Source organism: Phaseolus vulgaris, chromosome 1, assembly GCF_000499845.2.
Source record: "Phaseolus vulgaris cultivar G19833 chromosome 1, P. vulgaris v2.0, whole genome shotgun sequence".
Taxonomy (NCBI): Eukaryota; Viridiplantae; Streptophyta; class Magnoliopsida; order Fabales; family Fabaceae; genus Phaseolus; species Phaseolus vulgaris.
The window spans coordinates 10779838-10787752 of NC_023759.2; the positions used below are offsets into that span (position 1 = coordinate 10779838).

The 7915-nt window shown below is 53.7% G+C and overlaps 1 long non-coding RNA gene across 1 annotated transcript; it reads left to right on the top strand.

Moving 5' to 3' along the window:
* The first annotated feature begins 1561 nt into the window (after positions 1-1561).
* On the top strand, positions 1562-1996 carry LOC137815444 (uncharacterized). Its single transcript, XR_011081746.1, has 2 exons — positions 1562-1710; positions 1810-1996. It is a non-coding gene; the product is annotated as an uncharacterized lncRNA (long non-coding RNA).
* The last annotated feature ends 5919 nt before the right edge of the window (positions 1997-7915 follow it).

The following is a 7915-nucleotide window of genomic DNA, read 5'->3' on the forward strand; positions in this document are numbered from 1 at the left end:
ACGTCTCTGATACCGAAAGGCTCTTTCTTTGATCTTTTAACGCTCGGCGCCCACGCCTAAGGAGAGGCCTGCTAAAGCAGCACCGTATCGTCCCCGGGTGTCTAAAACGCTGAGTGCTGTGGGGTTTTGTTCCCTCCATGGTCTTTCCTGCCCATAGGTATCGGGGAACACCCTGCCAGTGACTCGCTGGCGTTTGACGGTCTCGTCTCCCTCCACAGTCTTTCCTACCTGTGGGTATCGGGGAGGCGACGCCTGCAACTAACTTTGCCTTTCTCTGATTTCTTCTCCCTCCTCAGTCTTTCCTACCTGGGGGTATCGGGGAGGTAACGCCAGTCGGTATTTGGGTTGGCGACGCCCGCGACTTCTCGTCTGTCGTCGCCCTTTACGTCCTTCCTGGCAACGCCTCGGGCGTTACCTTTACCTCGACATTGACCTTAACTCTTGCCTTGGTCAACGCCTGATAACAGCGAAGAGCCCAAGGCTTTGTCTGTGCCATCCACGTGGCGCTCCCTGTATAGCTGATGGGACCTTCTGTCATTCGTCTTGATCCACGTGGCGCTACTTGTATGGTTTGTGGGACATTCGGTCATTTCATTTTCTGACTCCTGCTGTACCCCTGGCTCATTTTCGACGGCGGATCGTACCATTGGATATTCTGTTGACGGGACATTTTCTGATTTAAACCAGTGGTGCCAGCGTCATCCTTTCATCTTCTGCCACGTGTATCAATCGTGCGGTGCATCCATTCACGTCGTTTGGCGCTCTAACCGCTTTATTTAACTCTTCAAGCTCTGGAACTATCTTCATCGTTTTCTCACTTCTCATAACCTACTTGCGTTCTTTCTTCTTGCACCCTTTCTTGCACCCTTCTTCTCTGTCGAAGGGCTGTTCTAACCTTCGCTCCCCTCGCTCAACCCTTGCATTTCTGCCGTCCTGATCTTGCTAAAGAATGTCTTCTCACGATGCTTCCCCCAGGGTCCGTCCCAAAGACTTGTACCCTTGGGCCTCGAGCGAACTTCTTGATGAGTGTTCATGCTTGCTCTCCACCAGGGCCGTACGGGAACACAAAGGGGAGTTGTGTTCTTACGACCACCGGGCCTTCGCGAGGAGGCACGATGACGACATCGCTGTGCTCCCTTGCACTTGGGGGAGCCAGTGTGTGGAGACGAACGGGCCAACAACGGGGTCCCTTTCTTTTACTTTTACCAGGTGGTGTTCAAGACCATCGGGGTGCGCTTACCCTTCTCCTGGTTCGAGAAGGAATGCTGACGGAGATCAAGTGGCTCCAGCCCAGTTATACCCCAACAGCTGGGCCTTTGTCAAGGCCTTCGATGTCCTCTTTGGGTTTCTGGGTTGTGCACCCTCGGTTGACCTCTTTCTTCACTTTTTTGAGGTGAAGAGACAGAGACACAACCTCTGGGTAACTCTCAGTAATGTGCCCGGAGGGTTCTCTTACACCCTTCCAAAGCTCGTTCACCGGGTGGAAAGGCCGGTTCTTCAAGATCTGCTGTACTGATCTTGTTCCCGACGCTCTGGATGGGTTTCCACTATACTGGGTGAGAGAGGAAAAGGCCCTCAAAGCCAAACCCCTCAAGAATCTGGCTCCAAGTGATCAAATAGCTTGCCGGATTCTTGCTGAGGCGGGAGGCTTTGACTCTGCTACGGTGATCAGCTTGGAGTTCAACGCTAGGACTCTTGAGAAGTACATAAGTAAGAACCACTGCCTTAGGCAACTTCGGCCTTCGTTACTTTCTAACTGTGCCTGTCTTTCTTCACTGTGTCTCTAATACATCTGTTCCCTTTGTGCAGGTTCGAAAATAAGCCAAGAAAAGAGGACACGACTTACTCGAGCGCTGCGGGCTGGGAAAGGGGCTTCGCCTTCCTCCAGTGATGACTCTGATGAGCGCTGAGAAGTGGCTTGTTTGTGTTTTTGCATTTTGTACTGAACATTGCTTGTAACAACAACTTTTCAATATCATAATTCTTTACAACGCCACTTTACTTTGCATATGCTTCATATATCGCGCGACTTCCTTTCGTCTCGTTCTGCCAACGATGCATGCTTTTACTTGGGCGACGCCTTTTTCTGGGCGACGCCAAGACCTAGGCGACGCCTTCTTCCTTGGCGACGCCATGGCCTAGGCGGCGCATCACATTACTTCTAACAAGGAAAAATAAAGGCTAAAACCAAGGCACTTCTTTTTCTCAACTGGTTTTTCCATTTATTAGGGTGACCTCATTAAAAAACCCCCGAAAGGGAAAAAGAGCGTCCCCTTCAACTAAATTGTTACATGCTGCTTACATAGGTTAACTGAAATAAAATTTTAAGTTGGCTGCATTCCAACTGCGCGGGATAGGGCCTCCATCTAAAGTCTCCAGGTTGTACGAACCGTTGCCCTTAGCCTCAGTAACTCTGAAGGGCCCGGTCCACTTGGGAGACAGCTTATTCTCCAACTCGTAAGGGTGAGCTTTCCTCATCACCAGGTCGCCCACCTGAAACTGTCGTGGCTTTACTTTAGAGCTATATTGTCGCTCCACTCTTCTCTTCATCGCTTCAGCTTTTATTCTAGCTTCTTCCCTGGCCTCTTCTAGCAGATCCAGGTTTACCCGTCTCTCCTCATTAGATTCCTCCACCACAAAGTTTTGAAAACGCGGTGAGCTTTCGTGTATTTCTACTGGAATCATCGCGTCCGACCCATACACCAAACTGAACGGCGTCTCCATAGTAGAGGATTGGGGCGTGGTGTGGTATGCCCATACAATCCTTGGCACCTCTTCCGCCCACGCCCCTTTGGCCTTCTCTAACCTTCTTTTTAACCCCCTCAGCAGAACTCTGTTTGCTGACTCTACTTGTCCATTGGTCTGGGGGTGTTCGACCGACGCGAACACTTGCTTGATTCCCACTTCAGCGCACAGATTTCTCAACTGCTGACTGGTGAACTGGGTCCTGTTGTCAGATATCAGGCGCCTGGGTACGCCAAAGCGACACACGATGTTTCTCCACACAAAATGCTGTACCTTATGCGCAGTGATTTGTGCCACGGGCTCTGCCTCTATCCACTTAGTGAAGTATTCTATGGCGACGATCAGATATTTCATCTGCCTGATTGCCAGTGGGAAAGGGCCCAAGATGTCAATTCCCCATGTGTGGAAAGGCCACGGGCTGTATATGGACCGCAACTCTTCTGGCGGCGCCTTGTGCCAGTCGGCGTGCTTTTGGCATTGCTTACATCGCTGGGCGTGCCGTGCGCAATCCTCTTTCACTGTTGGCCAGAAGAAACCTGCGCGTATTACCTTGGAGGCTAGGGACCTCCCTCCTACATGGCTTCCGCAGATGCCTTCATGTAGCTCCGCCATTATCCTGGTGCACTCATCGCCACTGACGCATGTTAGGATAGGGTGAGTGAAACCGTGTCTGAACAGCACCCCATCCACCAAGGTATATCTTGCGGCGTTCCTTTTGATTTTCTTACCCTCTTCAGGGTCCACTGGAAGGGCCCCATCCGCCAGGTATCGTTTATAAGGCGTCATCCAGGTGTCTCCCGTGGACAGGACACAAACTTGCATCTGCTCTTCCTCAGACGCACCCGCGTACATACTGATGCGGGGCGCCCTCTGCCTATCTTGGGTTAATGAGGAATGACTCCTCGGCCTTCCCCTTGATGCATAAATCTGGAGGACATCCACCCTGTTGTCTTCCACGAATCGACGCGGAGCTTTGAGGGTCTCCTGGATCACTGTCCTCTATCTACCCCCCTTGCCTGAGCTGGTCAGCTTTGCGAGCAGGTCAGCTCTGGCATTCTGCTCCCTCGGGACGTGTATTAACTCAAGAGCGTTGAATGCCCCTTTCAGCAACTGGACGTATTTTAGATACGCCGCCATCTGGGGGTCCTTCGCCTGGAACTCACCCGACACCTGCCCCGTAATCAACTGGGAGTCGCTCTTCACTAGGAGGTTCTGTGCGCCCATCTCCTTGGCCAAGAGCATTCCTGCAATCAGGGCTTCATATTCTGCTTGGTTGTTACTTGCCTTGAAGGCAAAACGCAAGGCCTGCTCGATCAGTATGCCGTCGGGTCCTTCCAGCACTATTCCCGCACCACTCCCTTGCTGGTTTGAGGAGCCATCAACCGAGAGCAGCCACTGTGAACTCGCTTCCACCTCTTGCTCACCTCCGGGCGAAAGTTCTGCTACAAAATCCGCGTACACCTGCCCTTTGAAGGATCCTCTAGGCTCATACTGTATATCGAATTCTGACAGTTCCACTGCCCAGCGTACCATTCTTCCTGCCACATCGGGCTTCTGCAGCACCTTCTGTATGGGGAGGTTGGTCATTACCACCACCGTAAAACTGTGAAAGTAATGACGGAGCCTCCTAGCCGAGAACACTACCGCCAGCGCCGCCTTCTCCAGTGCTTGGTACCTTGTCTCAGCTCCCTGTAAGGCCTTGCTTACAAAGTAGATGGGCTTCTGACTCTGGTCCTGCTCTTGGACCAACACAGAACTGATGGCCCTATCTGTTACAGTAAAATACAACCGGAGGGGCACGCCCGTTACCGGTTTGCAGAGAACTGGAGGCGTCGCCAGGTAATCCTTCAACTTAACGAAAGCCGCTTCGCATTCCTCAGTCCATGCAAAGCGACTGTTTCTCTTGAGGCACTGGAAGTACGGGTGCCCCTTTTCTCCTCCGGCGGAAACAAACCTCGAGAGCGCCGCCATCCGCCCTGTCAACTGTTGAACCTCCTTTACCGATGTCGGACTCCGCATGGCGATAATAGCCGCACATTTGTCGGGGTTCGCCTCTATCCCCCTCTCGGTGAGCAGAAAACCGAAGAATTTACCGGCCTCTACCCCGAAAACACACTTCTCGGGGTTCAACTTGAGGCGGTATTTGGATATTGTGTTGAACAACTCCTCCAAGTCTGCCATGTGCTGCACCCTGTTCTACGACGCCACCACCATGTCGTCTACGTAGGCGTATACGTTCCTCCCAAGCATTGGCGCCAGGACCTTGTCCATTAACCTCTGGTACGTGGCGCCCGCATTTTTGAGCCCGAAGGGCATCACCTTATAGCAATAACTGCATGTTTCAGTCATGAACGCAGTCTTGCTCTCGTCTCTGGGGTGCATCTTGATTTGGTTATACCCTGAGAAGGCGTCCAGGAAGCTTAACACCTTGCTGCCAGACGCGCTGTCCACTAGGGCGTCGATGCTGGGCAACGGATAGAAATCCTTTGGGCACGCCTTGTTCAGGTCCGTGAAGTCAACGCACATTCTCCACTTTCCGTTCGCCTTTTTCACCAAGACGACGTTGGCGAGCCACTCAGGGTACTGAATCTCCCTAATGTGGCCAGCACTCAGCAGCTTCTGCGTTTCGTCTTTCACCACCTGTTGTCGCTACTCATTGAACTTCCTCCTTCTCTGACGCACGGGGCGGACCGTGGCGTCCATGCTGAAGTGGTGACACAGGAAATCGGGGTTGATACCCGGCATATCCGAGGCGGACCATGCGAAGGCATCCAGGTGGCGCGAAATCACTTCTGCCACCCCTTCCTGTTCTTCTGGACTTAGCGAGCTTCCTAACTTGAAAGCTTTGCCGCCAATCTCCCTTTCTAGGGTGTTAGCTGCAGGTTGCTCCCTATTATCATCTTCGGCGGGCGCCGCTTCTTCGGGGGGCACCGCCTCTTCCACGGGCGCCTCCTCCATTGGCACATCTGCTTCGGGCATCACCCTTTCTGCTATGGCCTCTTTAAGCGTCAGCCCAGCGGGCGTCGCCTCAATCATCGTTGCGTCCGCGCTCGGCGGACGTTCGTACACCATGAAAACGCCTCTCTTCGTCTTCAGGCTGTTTTCGTAGCATTTCCTCGCCTCCTCCTGGTCTGATCTGATGACTATCACCCGGCCACTGAGGTCCGGTAGCTTCATCTTCATGTGACGGGTGGAGGATACTGCACTCAGACGGTTTAACGCCGGTCTGCCCAGCAAAATATTGTAGGCAGAATTGGCGTTCACGACGAGGTACCGAATGCTCTCTGTACGGGAGGCCTCTCCGTCTGTGAACGTAGTCCTCAACTCCAGGTACCCCCGGACCTCTATCTGGTTATCCCCAAACCCATACAAGCATCCCGTATAGGGACTCAGCAGATCGGGGGACAACCGTAACTTATTAAAGGTCGACAGAAACATGACGTCTGCCGAGCTTCCTTGATCAACAAGCACTCTGTGGACCTTCCTTCCAGCCGTGACGACTGAGATGACAACGGGATCGTTGTCATGGGGCACCACATCTCGGAGGTCTCTTCTTGTGAACACAATATCTGACTCCCAGGGCTCCCCCGAGAGCCTCTCTTCGATTGAATTCACCCCCCTCGCGTATTTCTTCCGCTGGGAGGCGGTGGGTCCTCCGCCGGAAAAACCTCCAGCAATGGTGTGGACCTCGCCAAGCACGGGCATCTCGTGTGCTGGCTCATCTGCCGGCGGCGGCAGGGTGGCGGTCGTGTTGGACTCTGCGACATAATCTTTCAAAAACCCAGTCCTCACCAGCTCATCTAGCTGGTAGCCCAACGACAGGCAATTGCCGATTTGGTGCCCGAAAGCCTCGTGGAATTCGCACCAAGAGTCTTTATGGGGCCCTAACACCTTGTCGGTCTTCGCCGGTCGCCTCAGCCTCTCAGCTATGTTGGGCACGGCAATCAAATCCTTCAACTCAACTACGAAGTTGTACCTCGCCGGTCTTGCTCTTTCTCTGGCGGGGCGTTCGCCTCCTGCGGGACCCCGGGGCTGGGGCTTTCTGGCTTCGTAGGGGCGTCTCGCCTCTGGCTTCTTTCTTCCCGTCGTGGTCTCATTGACTCTGACGGGTTGAACTCGCGCCGGTCCCCTCGGGCGTGAGGGCACGGCGCTGGTGCGCTTCACACATACCTCCCCTTCCGAAGGAATATGCTCTACCGCCCTACGCCGTAATTCAGCAAAAGTCCTAGGGCGATTGCGGATAATAGATTCTCCAAAGGGGCCGGGGCATACGCCTTTCACAAATGCGTACACGATCATAGGCTCCTCTGTTGTACCAACCTTCACGACCTGGGCCCCGAAGCGATTGATATACTCCTTGAGGGTCTCCCCCTGATACTGCTTCACGTCAAACAGGTCGTAAGAGACCGGCGGCGGGGCCTTGTTGGCCAAATACTGTTCTCTGAATAACCGCAACAACTGGCGGAAAGATGTGATATGGCCCTCGGGGAGGCTAATGAACCAGTCCATAGCCGTCCCGGTCAGGGTGCTCATGAAGAGCTTGCACTTGGCAGCATCAGAACCGCCTATCAGGACCATCTGTGTGTGAAATGCAGCGAGGTGCGTCTCTGGGTCCTCCATCCCAGTGAAGATTACCTTGGGTCCCGCGAACGTGTTCGGGATCGCTGCATCTAGGATCTCTTGCGAGAAAGGAGTGGAAAACTCCCTTGGTGGGGAATGGTTCTCCATCTAGTCCTGTCCAGGCCGCCTCCGATCGTTTCTCAGGCCCTGGCGCAACTCCTCATTCACACGGTGGAGCTCTTCGTTGCGCTCATGCGAGGCGTCAAGATCTGCCTGCATGCGCTCCTGCTCCATCTTCGAATCCACCATGTCCTGCTGCAGCCCCCTCATTATTTCCAGGACCTGCTGCATGGATAGGTCTGCTGGGGCTGCGCACGCTGCTCTTCGTCTGGTGGGGGCCATTGTCACTCCAACCTCCTTCAACGTTACTGTAGCTTGGTAAATTTTCCTCGAACTTGTGATGGGACTGATGTTTTATATCGGGCCCCACGGTGGGCGCCAAATGTTCCGTCCGGTTGACCGGGACGTCTTCGTGCGCGACCTCAACCGTCAGCTAAGGACTCCTTCCCACTGATTGCCTGTGAATTCCTGCAAAAAAGAGGACAAAGAG